Source organism: Poecilia reticulata, chromosome 3 (assembly GCF_904066995.2).
Source record: "Poecilia reticulata chromosome 3, P_reticulata-male-v2, whole genome shotgun sequence".
NCBI lineage: Eukaryota > Metazoa > Chordata > Actinopteri > Cyprinodontiformes > Poeciliidae > Poecilia > Poecilia reticulata.
In genome coordinates, this window is record NC_088832.1 from 11,571,233 (window position 1) to 11,589,994 (window position 18,762).

Consider the following 18,762-nt stretch of genomic DNA (forward strand, 5'->3'; position numbering starts at 1 on the left):
ATTTTCTTTACACCCTTGTCCCTTAGTGGGGTCGGGAGGGTTGCTGGGGAAATATGTTAAATTCTGAATTTGCAAGCCTGTCTGACTTAAAATTATAACGTTTTGAAATCGTAAATGAGTAAGCGGCTTCAGCTCGGTGTATCTTAACTAACAGCTTGTTTACATGTTTCTTCTCTCTCTCCGAGTTTAAACGGGCTGGAGAAAACTGTATTCAATATTTCTGATTTGTGATGCAACCTGGAGCCTTAATTTCAAAGATTCTGTTTGTGATTGACAGATTATGCCTGGTGGGGTTTCCGCTTGATGACATCTTGATTACCTACACTTTTTAGATTCAAACCTAAAACAATCCACCAGAAAAGCTTGAAGACTTGTCCAACCAGGACTGGACACTCTTTTGTCCAACTGTGTCCAAAGTCGTGCAAACTGTGTTTCCCCATTCCACCAGGGAGGCAACCTTCATTCGAACCAGCAAGTTTACAAGTGCTTTACATCATAAAACATAATATAGAAATGTATTATGAAATGAGCAATAACACATTTTGTGAAATGCCATCAAAATCGTCAAGCAAATATACATCAAATCATTGACTGAATGTAAGTGTTTTAATCAATAAATAAACAAATACTATTTTTTTATCACTATACAAAAACAAAATCCAGTTCTTCTTTCAGTGTTTCACTGAATCTTTCTTTGGAAAAAGTAAAGATGTCTTCCATCAGAACTGACTGTGAGGATGCTGTAAACATATTAAATATTAAAGTAGCCATCAAGCCTATGACATGATTTGTCCAGTGGTTCTGTACCACACAACTGTAGATGTGCTAGTAGGAAAACTATTTTAAGTCATCAAACATCTTATTCAGCAATATGGTCAAATTTCCAATACCATTTACATGTTTTCAATGATTTCAATTACAGCAGGAGTAATTGGAATCGGATTGTACAGGCAAATGGCCCAGGCAATTTGAAACTGCAGTTCCTGAAAAGTTTATTCTATGTATTCTATTCTGCTCCGTAGTTTTTGTTTCCTGGAAGAGCATGCAAAGATTCATTGTTCTGCATCTTGAATACATCGAGTACATTCACTTTGAAAGGCTCATTTAACTGCAGAAAATGGATAATACATTTCTCAGACACAGACGTCTGAGCATATGGCAGATAAATGAGATGAAGTTGGTATCTATGGGAGACATTTTAGCATAAACATCTGGCATCTCAGGCTGGCTTAAGGGTAACCTGCCTAAGAAGTCCTCTGAGCCGTCGCTCATGCTATGAGGGCATCACCTAAGCTTTTAGTGGTATTAGAAGTGCACTAAATTAAGATTTAGCTGAAGTGCGCAGCTCTAGGTTTTGTCATCATTTCTTATTTAAAATGAAATTAATGCAGTTGATTGGGGTAAACAGAGCAGCACTGTGTCTGACCTCACTTTTTTTGCACACAAATTCATCAGGGTGTCTCTCTGTAACGGCACAGTGAAAACCTGATGCTGGATGGGTTTGTCATTGAGTCTGACATTGGCAGAGAGATTGATTGTGGCGTCATTCACTCGACACAAATATGTTTTAAAGAAAATGAGTGAAAAATCAGATCTGTCAGGAATATTGATGAGGAGGTTTTTGCCGAGGCTGCCTGATGGCAGAAATAAACCACGTTGACTGGGGATATTTTTATTCCTCTCAATGGGCTCCAGTTATTTTAAACAGTCTGTGTGTGTTTGTGGGCTGCATCAGCTTGTGTCTGCGTGCAAGAATGCACTTGCTGCCTGCACAGTGCTAAAAAAAATGCTTCCATTGACTTCACCTTATCCTGATGAGGTGTGTGCTTCCCCTCTGTCATGGTCCTTCTCTATTTACCGCTAAGCCTAGAAATATTGAGAATCTTTTAAAATGTCCATCAGTTAGTTTGCGTGTTTTTATGTTTTTTTCCAGAGGAATTACAGCCCTTTAAAACTGCAATACGTAGAAGGTGAAATAGGTTAATTTGTGACAGCAGAGGCAGTGTTGCATGTCTACCCTGACCTAAGAATTACTGGTTTTAATTATTTGTCTTTTTACTTTCTTGCCATTAGTGGCCATTATTTGTTAGTAGTTGACAGTAAATGGCCCAGACTTGGGAATCGAACCTGTGACGGCAGCATTGTGGACTGTAGCCTTGGTGATACATGCAACCGCTGTATCACCGAGCCCCCTGGTGCCTGAAAATGTTTTTTTTTAATTTTATTTTTTTATGTTTGAGCAAAGTAAGCGACAACATGAACACATAAAAGCTGAAGATTCAAGTCTGGCTCCAGTTGCTGTAATTTCTAAACTTGAGCTATACATTTTTTTTTTTACTCTTGTTTTATGACGTTACTATAAATGTGCAGCCTGCACTTGCCCATCTAATGGTTCCATCTATGATAGAAAGTTATAGATATAAAAAAAGTAACAATCATCTACGTCCATAATGTATTTCTGTAAGTCCAAGGTTGTAAAAAGTATCTTGATTTTTTTTTCTTTTTTTTTTTTTTTTTGCTGCTCTAAAACTTTTTTGTCTTCGAGTCACACAACCTCAAAAATATTTTCTGGTTCCTGCTCAGCACTTTTTTGCTGGCAGATAATCAAAGTTGTGAAGAGAAATGAGAAGCTACACTAAAAAGTAAATGGAGAGATGGTATTTTGAACTGTAGGTTGCTGGTAGGATTGCATGAGCTTTAGACCACATAAGAAATTTTAATTACAGTGCAGTGTTCCTTCTTGAATCTGACTCGGCATAAATAAATTTAGTGTATTTTGTTCAAAATCAAGTTGTCACATATTTGAATTATGCGAGTTGAATTTTCTACCCCTCATTTCCTGCAGTGCAAGTGTATTTGGATAACTGATGTAGATTTTAGTGGTGTCGAGAAAAGTCGAGCTCATCCCACTTCCCCATGCTGGAGATTTTAGTTTAATAGTAATAATAAATAAAATTACCTTAAAATTAATGACATAGGTGACATCAAGACCCAACAGTAGAGTCAGACGGTAATAAAATGAATCTGGTTGTGTGTGTTGTTATTGTGTCCTGCAAACTTTGCTTTAATTCTACTTTTTTATATTTAATCATAAAAAATCAAAGTCAGGCAGAAAGAGAGTCATGAAACAGGAAGCTGGTTTCCTGAAGAAAAGCGGAAGTTTATTTCTTGCATCAGTCTAAAAATAATTCAGACCATTCCTTATTTTAAAGCATTAAAGGTTTTTAAAGAATAAAATCTAAACATTTTGAGAAATTGGATAAAACCCACAGTAAAATACTTAAAATAATGACTTATAATTATGGCAATAATTAATATTGGTTTAACCAGTGGTTGATGTTGATTTGATTATAAGAATATTTACACTTACTCTTACACTTGTGGAAGTACTTAAAGGTGAAACAAGTAACTGTAACATGATATCAGATAATTAGAATAATGGATTATTATTGGTTTCTTGTCAGAAGTGTCTGTAATAACTCACATTATGATTATAATAAGAGTAACTAATAAGTTATGGTTATTATAACATTATAAATGAATGTTGAATCAGATAAACTAAAAGGTTATAAATGTGATTTTGACATTGAACTTGAAAAGGTGTAAAATGTTGTAACTGTAATTAAAGGTCACTGATGTTGTGTAGGAGGTAGATGGTAGGTGGAAGGACAGGGCAAAAAGGGGAACTGATAGGAGAGTGGAGAAGATAAAGCCTTATTGCTAAACTTCAACTTGCCTAAGAAAAGGTTGGGCAGTAAACAGAGGTAGGAGGAACTGTTGAGCAACTTGGGGACATTAGAACAGAGATCCGGTCATAAGGTCTCCAGGGTGATGGATATGAGATCATCTGTCCAAGCAGTCAGCCAATGAGACAGGCACAGCAACAAAGCTAGCCAATGCAAACGCACCAAAAGGTGGATAAACCCTTTATAAGGTGGGTGCAACAGAGGAATCTTTGGTTGGATCCTTCAGGCAGCTTCGAGCCAAGACGGAGATGGACAAAGAACTCTGCAGCTGAAGAAGAGTCGGGGCCACAGAACCGAAGACTGTTCTGCACATGGGGACCAACCCGTTAGCCCCGCAACATGTGGCTTCAAATCGCACTTCTCTCAACAGCTGGGTTTAGACCCCCAAAGACAAAGAACAAGGCAAAGATGAAGATAAAGACAAAGGCAAAGAACAAAGGCAAAGAGGAAGAACTGGTGTGTTCCTTCCGTGGGACCAGGAAGATCGTGAGACGAGGAGAAGGGAGCTACAGAGCTGCAAGACAAGAAGCTGAGGACCGCTACGCGCATGAGGAAGTCACCCTGAGGCCCGAGACCTGCTGCTCTAAGTCAGTACTCTTCCTGTACTGGGAACCTCCTGCTGCTGCAACACCTTCTTCATCATCAGGCCAGTTCTGGGGTTCAAAATGCCAAACTCTGTCCGTCTCTCTCTCAGTTTCCCTTTTTTAGTTCTCAGTGTCAGCATTAGGGAAAGATAGGCTAGATTATTGATTTTACTTATTTGATTATTTCTGCTACTGAATTAAGCTGTACTGACCCTTGCAAAATTGCCTTACTAATAAAATAATTAGCATTAAGAAAATCTAAAAGATGTTGTGGACATTCAATTAATGAGTCACCTTAAAGTTCTTTGATGGTTGTGAAATAGCTATGAAGTTTGAGGAAAAAGTAGAAATGTTTTATAGGTTGCTTTTAGCCAAAACTAAAACAACACCCTTGGGACTCGCCCGAGTCACTAAAACCAACCTGGTTCAGTAACAAGTGCAAGTTGTAATAAAGAGAAAGAGCGACCGTTAACAGGTGTGCTCTGTGAAGCTAGTTGGTTGCAAGCTACTCAATCTGGCTAATTCACAGGGTGAAAAAGGGTGGGACATCTGGATGGAGGTCGTTAGAAACCAGGCGAGTCTTTCTCGATGCCAGCTTAAACAGAGTTTACTCAGTTCTGAACAGGGTAAAATCCCATCAGATTTAGAAAACTCAAATTACCCGTTAGATGGAGAGCTGGCTGCACATCTCCCTCCTCTGAGAAGGGGAAGTAGAGTGAGAGAGAAGGGGGGGGAGGTGTTGCGCAACAACAAGTGGCGCCCAACGTGGGGCGTTGCGTAACCACAACAAGGTGGAGCCCAACGTCATAGAAGTCTAAGCGTGTAAAACAGGAGGATAGTTCTGGATCTCGCAGTAACTACACGGCGTGTGGGTGAGGGGAGTTTCACTGAGGACAGTTGACCATGTCCATCAGTGACGCTAGTAGCCAAGATAGCCTAGACCCATTCCTGCTCGATGGCTTAAGAGAGGCTTTGGGGGATAGGCGACTCGGAGACAAGGAGGACGACGCGAGGTCGTACGTCCAGAAGATGTAAGCAATTTCACAAGGAAGTGGTGAAATGCATCTGGAGCTCAAGGTCGAGCATCTGAGAGCACGCATGAGGGAGCTCATTGGCGTGGAAATGATGAAGTGGACTGCTATGTCCAGCAGAGGAAAATTGTCCTTGTCGGAGCCGAGAAGTGGGACAGTACTCCCAGAGGATGGGAGGCCCCATGGATAACAGAAAAGAGAGGTGAGGAGTACCTCTTGGTGCTGATGGACATGGTGTAACAGTGACAGCTGAAAAAGAGCAGGTCTTCCCCTGCAGAGGAACTCTGTTCACGTCACAGAAAGCCGGAAGGCGAAGGCACTTCTCCTTTTTGCCCAGAGAGGGAAAGGGGAAGTTGCAGTTTACAGTGTCATTGAAAACAGGACAGAAAGTTTGGATTAAAGATCAAGATCGGCCTGTAGTCATGGTGATCAAGTTGAAATTCAATGGAATGAATTTTGTGAAGCAAGTACTGCAATGTAAAAAAGTATTACTTATGAAGAAAGGGGTCCACGAGGTCAGTGTTCAAGCCAGTTCTTAGCTAAAGCGAACCAGAACATTGCAAGAATCAAGCATCATGCCATCCTGTGTTAGACTGGCTACTATTACAGGATGATTGCCATTCAAAGAACAACTTCAAGGCTTAGGACTAGGAGGGCCCTGAAGAAATTGGATTATGCTAAAGAAGAACTCCTGTCACAAAAGGATGGATTAAACTGGAAAAGGGACTGAAGTCATGAGGAAGGAGTGACGTCATAGACAACCACAAAGATCAATCCTGCAACAAAGTGTTGAAATCACACCCAACACCTGGAAGCAACCTGTGGACTTCACAGAGTCCTGCCTGACAGAGTCCTGTTGCCTCCGACAACTCCAGTAACCCTTTAACGACCCCAGCGATGGAAAAGGATTATGATTATGGATAAAGCGTCATGCTGCTTATGCTTTTTGTTTTACTCTACTGAACACCCAGAGTTTTGTTTTTTTTTTATTGAGGCTTTTTGCCCATCAACCTGTCCCTAAGGAATCTTCCACATCCTGAAGAACCAACGCTTCATTCAGCTGAGGATTTTTTGTCACTATTAAAGGATCAGAGCGACCTGGGTTCTCTTCAACATTCGTCACTTCCTGAGAGACATCAAAACTCCAAGGAGGGGGTGTCAAAGAGCAGTGGAGTTTGAAGACTGCTGTGGCCTTGGTGATGACTGAGGATCTGCATCTTCACATCCCAGACTGCTGAGCCCTTGGTGACAACTGAGAATCTGCATCTTCACATCCCAGGCTGCTGAGGCCTTGGTGACGACTGAGGATCTGCATCTTCACATCCCAGACTGCTGTGGCCTTGGTGACGATGGAGGATCTTCACATCCCAGACGACCATCTTCTCTTTCCAGGGGATGAGGACGCAGACCTGCAAGAGGATGTTGGGTTCCCAGCATGTGAAAGGTCTGACCTCGCGGAGGGGGTGTCGAGAAAAGTCGAGCTCATCCCACTTCCCCATGCTGGAGATTTTAGTTTAATAGTAATAATAAATAAAATTACCTTAAAATTAATGACATAGGTGACATCAAGACCCAACAGTAGAGTCAGACGGTAATAAAATGAATCTGGTTGTGTGTGTTGTTATTGTGTCCTGCAAACTTTGCTTTAATTCTACTTTTTTATATTTAATCATAAAAAATCAAAGTCAGGCAGAAAGAGAGTCATGAAACAGGAAGCTGGTTTCCTGAAGAAAAGCGGAAGTTTATTTCTTGCATCAGTCTAAAAATAATTCAGACCATTCCTTATTTTAAAGCATTAAAGGTTTTTAAAGAATAAAATCTAAACATTTTGAGAAATTGGATAAAACCCACAGTAAAATACTTAAAATAATGACTTATAATTATGGCAATAATTAATATTGGTTTAACCAGTGGTTGATGTTGATTTGATTATAAGAATATTTACACTTACTCTTACACTTGTGGAAGTACTTAAAGGTGAAACAAGTAACTGTAACATGATATCAGATAATTAGAATAATGGATTATTATTGGTTTCTTGTCAGAAGTGTCTGTAATAACTCACATTATGATTATAATAAGAGTAACTAATAAGTTATGGTTATTATAACATTATAAATGAATGTTGAATCAGATAAACTAAAAGGTTATAAATGTGATTTTGACATTGAACTTGAAAAGGTGTAAAATGTTGTAACTGTAATTAAAGGTCACTGATGTTGTGTAGGAGGTAGATGGTAGGTGGAAGGACAGGGCAAAAAGGGGAACTGATAGGAGAGTGGAGAAGATAAAGCCTTATTGCTAAACTTCAACTTGCCTAAGAAAAGGTTGGGCAGTAAACAGAGGTAGGAGGAACTGTTGAGCAACTTGGGGACATTAGAACAGAGATCCGGTCATAAGGTCTCCAGGGTGATGGATATGAGATCATCTGTCCAAGCAGTCAGCCAATGAGACAGGCACAGCAACAAAGCTAGCCAATGCAAACGCACCAAAAGGTGGATAAACCCTTTATAAGGTGGGTGCAACAGAGGAATCTTTGGTTGGATCCTTCAGGCAGCTTCGAGCCAAGACGGAGATGGACAAAGAACTCTGCAGCTGAAGAAGAGTCGGGGCCACAGAACCGAAGACTGTTCTGCACATGGGGACCAACCCGTTAGCCCCGCAACATGTGGCTTCAAATCGCACTTCTCTCAACAGCTGGGTTTAGACCCCCAAAGACAAAGAACAAGGCAAAGATGAAGATAAAGACAAAGGCAAAGAACAAAGGCAAAGAGGAAGAACTGGTGTGTTCCTTCCGTGGGACCAGGAAGATCGTGAGACGAGGAGAAGGGAGCTACAGAGCTGCAAGACAAGAAGCTGAGGACCGCTACGCGCATGAGGAAGTCACCCTGAGGCCCGAGACCTGCTGCTCTAAGTCAGTACTCTTCCTGTACTGGGAACCTCCTGCTGCTGCAACACCTTCTTCATCATCAGGCCAGTTCTGGGGTTCAAAATGCCAAACTCTGTCCGTCTCTCTCTCAGTTTCCCTTTTTTAGTTCTCAGTGTCAGCATTAGGGAAAGATAGGCTAGATTATTGATTTTACTTATTTGATTATTTCTGCTACTGAATTAAGCTGTACTGACCCTTGCAAAATTGCCTTACTAATAAAATAATTAGCATTAAGAAAATCTAAAAGATGTTGTGGACATTCAATTAATGAGTCACCTTAAAGTTCTTTGATGGTTGTGAAATAGCTATGAAGTTTGAGGAAAAAGTAGAAATGTTTTATAGGTTGCTTTTAGCCAAAACTAAAACAACACCCTTGGGACTCGCCCGAGTCACTAAAACCAACCTGGTTCAGTAACAAGTGCAAGTTGTAATAAAGAGAAAGAGCGACCGTTAACAGGTGTGCTCTGTGAAGCTAGTTGGTTGCAAGCTACTCAATCTGGCTAATTCACAGGGTGAAAAAGGGTGGGACATCTGGATGGAGGTCGTTAGAAACCAGGCGAGTCTTTCTCGATGCCAGCTTAAACAGAGTTTACTCAGTTCTGAACAGGGTAAAATCCCATCAGATTTAGAAAACTCAAATTACCCGTTAGATGGAGAGCTGGCTGCACATCTCCCTCCTCTGAGAAGGGGAAGTAGAGTGAGAGAGAAGGGGGGGGAGGTGTTGCGCAACAACAGTGGACATCTAATTTTATTTTTCTATATTCAATTATTGCCTGGGGATAACAGTTCAATGCTGTATTATTTCCTGCAAGTGGTCAAATAATTATGTATTGAATTAGTGATGAAGTATGTAGAGATATTGTAAGTTTGAGCCCTAGCAAGCATTCAGAATACTGAGGTGAGTGGAATTTTCATCGGTGAAGACGGTGTCTGTGTAGCACATCAGGTTAAGTAATTTTCTTGTCAAATCATTAATGCATCAAATTGTGGAGATGTAGCACAACATGTATAAAAATTTCAGATAAGACTTTTGCACATTTGAATGTATTGTTTATACATAATAATAAAAAAAAAAATTTTTTTTCATTATATATTTTAGTGGATGAGAATTTTAAAGTACTTTGTAATTATTAATCCACGACTTTCTGTCTCCCTAGGGCATAAATATGGCAAGAGACACAGTTATCCTTCACAGGCAACTTGGCTGAGCGAAAACCCCATATTTATCTGTCAAAAACACGCTGAGCAGGACTGTAAGGAAGTCTCCAAACCTCACTGGTGGAGAACTGCAGCAAAGTGTGACATTTTGTAGTCACCCAGTCTTCACAACAACCATTAGACGCCATCGACAAGCGAGCCCGTCATTTGTGTGGCATGGTAAGGAAAAAGTCAGGCATGTCAGGAAAAAGTGTTTTCCATCCTACCCCCACAAGTATTAAAGAAAAGTGACGTTTGGTAAACTCTACGACGACTTTAATTGCAGCTGTGTGCTTTAGTGAAGGAGATGAAACCTGAATCTGTTAGCAGCAAACAGTAAGAAGAATTTGGTATGAAAAAAGGATGAAGATGCAGAAAAAAAAAGCCTCATGTATGATGGAGGAGATGTGATGCTCTGGCCCTGTTTCTCTTCCACAAACAGATTTAATAAAATGATGTGTACAATATTAAAAGTATAATTATGCTAATAGTTATTTTGGCAAAAAAATTATGATTTGGTACCATCAGGCGACCTCCCCACTACCGAAATATACTAAAAGTAAAGGCTGTCTCTCGTAAAAGATTTTTGTTTTGAGGCTTTTTACACATTTTTATTGAGGGGTTTGCAGACCTTGTATTTTTTTTTTCTATTTACTTAAATACATAAATTAAGAGTAAATTTAGAAACTAAATATTTGCACTGTTATGTTTGGTGTAGCGCTGCACTGTGGTGTCAGTCATACTGTTGCGAAATACAAGAAGGTCTGAGATTAAAAACTCCGCTTTGGATCTTTCTGCATTAGTTTGCATGCTCCCCCATGCATACGACTTCTTTCTGGGTACTCCTTCCTCCCATAGTTTCAGAACAGGACTGTTTGGTTAATTGGTGTGTATAAATTGTCCTAAGAAGTATTTCTGTGATGGACCAATTGCACTTTGGAGATGTCACACTGCCATAACTTGCTCAAACCTTTGTCGATTCTTTCAGATTTTGCCATTGAAGATGCAGTGATTTTATTTATACATGTACCCTGATGGCTCACTCGTATAGGGAATACGTAAAGCAGTTTTACGCTCATTTCATTTACTGCACACAAGCAATGAGATTAATGGTTCCCACCTTTCATTTGACATTCATGTGTTTAAATGCCTTTGCATTGCTCGTTTTTTTTTTTTTTTTTTTTTTTTTACTTTAGAATGTATTAAACAACACTTGTTGGGTATTAGCGCTTTTCATCCTTTCTGTGTCAATCTGTTTGATTACACTAAGGAAGTAGCATAATGTTTTTTTCCCTCTGGACAAGAGCAGTCTGTTGAGAGGGTGGTCATTGGGTTAGGACATTAGTTACCCCCTCCTCATTCACACAACGTGCTCACAGCAGCTGAGGCTCTCTCTTAGCAACCAGCAGAACGTTTCAGGGAAATTCTTCTGTGTGGTCGTGCTCCCCTAAAGAAATGTGATGTTGATTCGACCTGCTAAATTAGAGCAACACTTTCAAATTTTTGGACACTCCTGTCAGACACAAGGCATGGCGTGAGGCTTTTAGGCAGGTGTCCTTTTTCTCCTGCTGCCTCCTTTGGTCTTTATTCATGAGAGAATACTCTGCTTTGGGAGGTAAACGCACGCTGCAGCCTTCTTTTGCTATTTATTAAGTATTTAGCATCTGTCTCTCGACAAGAAAAGCTCAAAACTAATTAATACCATCTGAGAAAAGTGTGCAAAACTGCTCCCATGTCCTCACAGTGTGGGACTTGTTCACAGTGGGGAGGGGGGGACAGATAGACTAAAAATTAATTTGAGACAGGAGTGTGCTGTGAAAATGAAAGGAGGAGCAGAGACGGATAGAAAGCGTCCAGGGAAGCAGAGTCTGGCCCAGGCGGGGTCTCTGGGTTCTCCTCCGTGCTCCTCTGTTTACACAGAGAAATTTCTGACAATTTCACAGCTTCGCTTTTCAGTGGCCATTGAAAGGGACAGATTCCTTCCTGGTTACTCACCCTCTATCCACTGAGAGTGGTTGCTATCATGGGAAAATCCAAACCTTTGGCATCCTCAGTGGGTTACCTCTCTGCGTTGTGCTATAGCCTCAGTGCAAACAGCGGCCCCACGTAATGCCTGTGAAATCTGTGTGCACGCGGGGTCCGGGGCACATTGCTGGGATTAAATCAAACAGGACCCCTCATTCAGGGGGTCCACGCTGCAGCACTGGGGTCTGTTTGCATTCATGCGTCTCTTTCAGCTCAGTCCAGTCGGACCGTTTCTCTCCGTTTGCTTTGTGCAAAAGAACGTATTGTAAGATTCTTCCTAATATACGGGCTGACCCTGCCAGATGTCATGGCCACAAAAGCCTCTTCTCCCTAATCAGATGAGGGCGCCTTGAGGGCAAAGTGGCACGGCGGCCTCATACATCCAGGATGATGACGGGGGGAGCAGATATAGGCACAGGCAGCCAAACATTACAACAGGACTCAACCTGGACTGTATTTCAAGATGGAAGTGGCCAAGTTCTCTTTATGATGGCCTTAAATATGCTTAAACTAGCTGCGGTCTCTTTGCCCTCCTTCACTCAGAAAGGAGCTATGGGCCTCTTTACACCTCGTCCCAGGTGTCTTATTACACAGCCACCTTGTGCACACACGCACACACACACACACACACACACACACACACACACTAGATCAAGTAGAGTTATGACCATCTCAGCCTGTGTAAGCTGAACTACTGGAATAGCATTCAGCCCATGCACAAAGCCAAACCACAGAAAGATGTCTGTGTTTCTTTACTTGTTTGAAGGTTATGGAGTCAGATTCAGTGTGCATGTGTGCACTTTGGGTGAGCGAGGGAATTTCAGCTCCAAAGTGAGCAAAAACCGTGGGGTTCTTCTGGTAAAACCCCACTGATACAAAAAGAAAGCCCTTGCAGGCTGTGTGAAGGTTTATGACTCATTCATGCTGCTGTGTGTTTAATGAGCGTATGAATAGAAATAATCAGGTGCGCTTGGCAGTGGTCCTGTATTCTATTAGTGTCGAACATGGTGCAAGTTGATGAGTTATGAATGTTGTTTTCGGGGCAAACAGTGCGAGACGATCTGAGGCACAGTTCTGAGATGCGAATATATTGATCACGCGCAGCATCAAGCAGGGACGGCAGCTGGGAGGCGACGGGAGAGCTCCACTTCGACGAAGCCCACTGGCGAGCTTCTTCTCGTATTCTGCTTTGTTTGTGTACTTACAGCAACCCCAGGAACACCCCCCTTCTCTGTCTCTCTCTCTCTCTTTGCAATGACCACTCAGAAGGCTTGAGAGATTGGCAGAAAAGGGGATGTGAGCAGGAGGAGAGTGCAAAAGAGAGCACTTAGTCTGTAGGGCATTAATAAGCATAGCTCTTGGTGAGCAAGTGCTTCCTACATTCCCACACAGTAAAATCTCACACACAAAGCGTATATTCCCCCACTCGCACGTTCAGCGATGGTTGGCCCCTCGCCAGCACCTCCCCGGGCTTGAGAAGAGGGGATGTGTAGTGCAGACCTCAGCAGGAGTGTCTGTCTGAGGGGACAGCAGAGTGTGCAGAGCACTTTGCCACTGTGGAACAATCCATTATCCATACCCCTCGGTCTGCATCTCAATGGTTCCTGCCAGAAAAGGAAGACCCAAAGTGTCAAGCAACAGGCAAGGGCTTCCTCTCCTGAGAATCGTGTCTGCGGATCCATATACCAATGCATGATTCATATTCAGACTGAGTGGGAGCAGTGATGTCTCTGTTTTAATGACCTCTCGGGTCATGGATCTTGTGTCTTCCGTCATGTATGTGTGACAGCTATAGCTGTGGGACCTTGTCTGGATTGGGGTGGGCTACTATGCCAGAGACTATCATGAGCCAAACGCCACAAAAACAAACCAAAAAAAACAAATCAACTGACTTTGCTGAGCCTCAAAAGAAACCTTTATTTTGTTTCACCATACAAATGGGACTTCTATGTACCTGAGGTCCCTTCAATTAATCCTAAATATTTAATTTGAAGCCAAACAGGCATCGTCCGGTCACGTTTCAGTACGCTTGTTTTCGCAAACCTTTTATACAACGGTGCAATCCACCTGGACGACACCGCTCCCGCTTCAGTGTATGTTGCGCTCCTACCCTCTGGAGTTCCCATTTCTTCCCGGGTTTTTTTGTTTTGTTTTGCGGTCACAGAAATATTGCCACACATTTCTCCAGGTGATGAACAACAACGTTACAGTTTCCGTCTAGGAATTATTAACTATTCACCAGTCTTATAGTGAAGAATCATACAAATGTACATAATTTGCCACTGTGTTGAATAAATGTTCCTCAAAACTATTGGTCTCTTGCAGATACAAAACCCGGATAATGGAAATGGACGAGTAGAAGAGAAACATCAACATGGCTGTCTGAATCAAACATGGCAATAAACACAGCACATAAAGTTCTGACACAATTCTTCACACACAGTCTTGTCAAAATAGTTCAATCCAACCCTGAAGTTGAGTTCAGCAGGCAGATGCCTCTCTGGGAACAAGGTGACTCAAATGTTTGTCACTCGTCTTCGTCGATGAGAGCCGAATTTGGCACTTTGGATGAAGTATGTTGTGGCCTTTAGGTAGTGACATGACCAGAGATTATACCTGTCCAGGTGTTAAGATAAGCTACAGACCTACAGAAGTACAAAATTAGAGGTGGAGGTAAAATTATTACTTTTTCTGTTGTTTTGTAAATAAGAAATTTAAGTTTAACTTGATTTTATCTGTGTAACCTTTACTTTAATGCCCGTAATTATAACCCATTGAAATAAATTGCCTTCAGAAGTCACCTAATCAGTAAACGTGCCATTTGATTTTATTCGAACTGTTCTGTGAAGATTTCAGAGGTTTGGCAGAGAAGATTAGTGAACAGAAGACACCATAAAGGCGAGTGCAAAGCTGCAAATAAACCTCAACATGTCTGACCTCCTTAACCTTGAGACTGGGCATAGGAGACATTAGTGAGAGAAGCAGCCAAAAGACGGATTAAAAATCTGGAGTAGCTGCAGAGATCCATGGATTAAGACAAGGAATCTGTTGATAGTCCAGCTGCTTGTTATCCACTTCATAAATCTGGATAATTCTTTATGAAATAGTGTGGGGGGAAAAAATGGCTAAATTAAAAAAACATAATCAGGTCAACACAAGAAAATATCCTTCCAGAGCTGCAATAGAGTAGTTTTAATCAAAGCATATTCATGTCTTATTTTCAAGTTCTAAAATCATAAAATTAGTTTCAAAATGAGATGGTTGGAGACGCAGCCCAAAAGACTTAGAAAGCTTGGTCAGACCAAGTATTGTTCAGATCAGCTGGATACAAATACAACCCACAGTTTTCAGATTTTATCTGTTAAAAAAGAAAATTTGCCAATGAGTTGACTTTTTTTTTCTTCTGTCCCTGCTTTGTGTTTTTCTGCAAATTCCAATAAAACAAAAATGCGTGGCTTTAAAGTAACAAAATGTGAAGTTGGGATGTACATCCTTTTTCCCCCTGTAAATGCACTTTGCCACAGCAGGAAGCAGGCGGAGGCAGAAGGAAACATATTGAAGCAAAATGCCCAGCAGAGAAAGTGGAAACAAACAAGAAAGCGAGTGAGTCATGGGAATTATTTTTGAGTGACTGGCAGAAGGAAACACTCAGCTGCTCTGCCAACAATTTGCCTACCCCATTTCCTTAAATCACGCAATATCGAGCACTTCCTACAAATGTTTTCATCTAATTAAATGAAATTGAAAGAGAAGAGATTATATAACCACATTACAAACTTTTTTTTGACTAAAAACTATTTTGGAAGCCCATGTCTGTGGGCATGGGTAATTTAATTCCAGCACTAATCTGAAAGAGAGATCAGTCAGAGCTAAAAGGAGTGGATCCTTTATAAACTGAATAAAATGCTCCCTCCTTCTCTCTGTGCTCTTTAATTATTAAAAATCAAATCATTTTAACTTATTGTACGCCTCTGTCTTTTAGGACTGTTGGTTTTCATTTAGCCTCAAAACACAGCACCAGAATATTAACAATAAAAATGCTGCAATACTGTTCACTTCTGGTCATTTTTAAGCATTTTGCAAATAAAATTCTGCACTGTGTTTAAACAACCTAGAAAGTATTTAAATGGGTTTTGGGGGAAAACTAGACACACAAAAGTCTATCATATAAATTTAACTGACTAATGTTCAACATTTACACAAGCAATTGCCATCAAACACCTAAAAACATTTTACAAATACATTGATAAATGTTAATTAAAAAAAAAATCAAATTGTGTTCCCTCTTGTAGAAGAGAGAAAATTAAGAGGCTTGCTCTATAAAGACATGTTAGCTTTACCACCAGAGAGTCATTTTAGTGTAAAGCAGCTGCAGCGGCCTTTAATTTATTATTGATCTCCAGGTTCTGTCAGACTCGTTCTTTGTACATTAAAGAGCACCTGTGGTGTCTTTCAAAGCATTTTCTGTCGTGTAAAATATTCCACTTTTTTTTTTTTATCTGCTTTTAAAAAGAAATTCCAAGCCTCCGGAGATGAATTGAGGTTTTCTTTTTACCTTACAAACGTTCAGACAAAGAAAGTCCGGATGTTTCTGTGGTCGTCTTGTATCGACAGTCAGCAGAGCAGCTGAACTTTACATACTTAACCTTGCTTGTTTTTGCTTGTGAACCACACGCTTTCTACATTTCTATTCATACTAATTTGCTTGTGAATGCTTCACTTTAGCTTTTAGCATTTGTAGCTTTGAAAGACAATTCTCCAAAAACCCAGAAATCTGAAGGACATGTTCAGTTGCAGAACAAGAGAAGTGAATTACACTAAATTAAGGCAACGACGATTATATTCCTATAGTTTTGCCCTGTTCCATCTCAGCTGTGCAATTTCCTGTACAGATACTATTTGGTCATTTTCATTTACTGTTTACCTTGAAAAATTGTATTGTATGTATCGCTGAGCCACAACAGCTGAAACTATTTTGAACTCGCCTGATCATCAGGAGGAGGAAAATGCTGACGGTGTGTTTTGAAAACATTGCATTAGCTGCATTGTGGATGCACTGTCTTCTCATCCTTATTTATCCGATGCAACGTAACACATGTCCTGTGTCCCACATACGACAAATATTAACCCCCCCTATTCCTCCATAACAATCTACCAGTGAACGCATGAACAAGCTGAAAGCGACTGACTGAAATGAAAAAAAAAAAAAATCCAGATTAAGAAAGTAATTACTTTCTCACAACTCTCTCAAAATAATTACTGCTGTTGTGAGACTGAATACAAGGGCAGAGTTTCAAGTTACATCACTCAGAAAGTTACAAATATTTGGCTTTCAGGTGTAATTTCAAGATGAACCTGAAATGCACAATAACATTTACTGGTTAACTCAATGTGACCTCTAAGCTTATGAATGCAAAAATATCCAGCTGTTCAAAGTTTCACTACTTTTTCTGCCTCTTGCTGTTTTTATGACATTGAGCTTAAATTTCACAACAAGTGATTGAACCATGACTTGACAAATAAATGTTCAGTCAGGATTGACACGTAAACAGATCTCCTCATCACGCTGTTCACCTTTTGACATCATGAGACCCAGACAACGCCTAACCACCGATCAAAGGTACCTCGCCATGGCGAGGCTTCAAGAAGGGCGTTCCAAGACTGAAGGAGTGTCATCGGCAGGTTGCAACAGAAACGCAGAAAGACTGGGTAAGTCAGAGAAAGAAAAGTGGATTTCCTGTGGCCGCCTCCCACACTGGGGATGGGAATCGAGAACCGGTTCTTGAATGTTTTTTTGTCTGAACACGTTCAGAAGTCCAGTTATTAAAAGTAGCCAATGGATGCATTTCTATCAGCAGATGGCATCGTTTCCTCCAATTACAAGCAAACATGATTCATTAAAATTTTGGTTTCTTTCATTCTATTTCATGATGACGTTAAGTCATCATGAAATAATAATAAAAGAATATTTTTGTATTTTTTTTTTAAGCAAGCCGTTTGACCTGATTGGTAACACTAACACATGGCCGTCTTATCAAAGACATCATTTTCTTTACAGTGGTAACAGAATTTATAGCTTTTTTGCTGACTTATTCCTAACCCAGTGGTTGTCCTTCAGCGCATTCAGATTAATTACACACGATTAATTTAAAGTTAACTACAGCAGACATGCTACACGGCAGAGTATTTCAACAAACACGGTCGTCGGCCCTCCCACCCCCTACATACACAAATGCGTTTGAATTTTAATTAGCTTTATTCTAACGTTCTTCTCACTTCATTAACATACCACGCTGCCTCAGAATATCTGCTATGCATTAAACATGGCTGGTAATGAATGTGACCAATTTGATACCGACTTGCTTTGATCTACATGAAGGACCGCAAAACATAATTAGTGATAATCTTTTGTTTTTTTTGTGTGTGTGTATGCGTGTGTATTGGTATGGTATGTGTCTCTGTGATTTGGACCCTGGTCTGATACAAGTAGCTCTTGTTTTCAGGGTATAGTGGTGACAGAAATGAGCGCATCAAACCACGGAGGGATGTTTGCCGGCCAAGCCATCTGCCGGCAGGAAGCATCATTTAGACACCTTAAATAACAACAGGCCAGGTAGCCACCAGCAAGCTTCAGTGGGTAGACAGCCTGCCAGCCAGCAAGTAGACACGTCAGCCGGCTTCTAACATATTCAGCCAAGTCGCAGGAAGCAGCTGAATACATTTGAAATGGATGAGTTTCAGAGTGATAATCGTGGTTTTCCTGTGAAAAGGGAGCAGAAGGGCAAGCAGAGGGTCTGGCTGAGAGGGTAATGGGGCTAATAGAGCTGGTAAATGAAAAGTCAGATGATGATAACACTGCAGCTCGTTCCGTCTACGCTCATGTGTGACCCTCTTGTATATGTATGTGTGCGTAAAAAGAGAGCAAGAGGAAGAAAATAGATGCCAGCAGTTGAGCAGGAGGGAGTGGTAGGAAGGCCAGCGACCTCCCTCTGGGTCTGATGAATCCTTCACAGTTCTGAGAGATTGATGAAACATTCATGACGGACGTCATCCCTTTCCATTTCCCCGTCATGGTTTCCACCGCCCCATCTGCGTGACTTCCTCCGTCCTCATATCAGATGGAGACGTGAATTTCATTTGTCCAAAATAACACACCTGTGTTTATCTTCCTCCCGTTGAGCACATTTCCATTTTTATTCTTTCGCCGACACAGATTGAAAATGCTTCCGACAAAAGTAAATAATTTATCC

The 18,762-nt window shown here is 40.8% G+C and overlaps 2 long non-coding RNA genes across 11 annotated transcripts in view; both read left to right on the plus strand.

Annotated features, from left to right (window-relative positions):
- LOC103462070 (uncharacterized) overlaps positions 1 to 18,762 on the plus strand; it is a 162,591-nt gene that overhangs the window by 20,116 nt on the left and 123,713 nt on the right. The window contains exons 5-6 of one of the 10 annotated variants that reach the window (XR_533263.2): positions 9,448 to 9,667; positions 13,838 to 13,929. The exons of 8 other annotated variants lie outside the window; for them this stretch is intronic. This is a non-coding gene — a long non-coding RNA (uncharacterized LOC103462070). Of the gene's footprint in view, positions 1 to 277; positions 2,878 to 9,447; positions 9,668 to 13,837; positions 13,930 to 18,762 lie in introns of those variants that run through there. One more of the 10 variants, XR_014086868.1, reaches the window with a different exon arrangement.
- On the plus strand, positions 2,881 to 7,574 carry LOC145551079 (uncharacterized). Its single transcript, XR_014086873.1, has 2 exons — positions 2,881 to 6,557; positions 6,592 to 7,574. It is a non-coding gene; the product is annotated as an uncharacterized LOC145551079 (long non-coding RNA).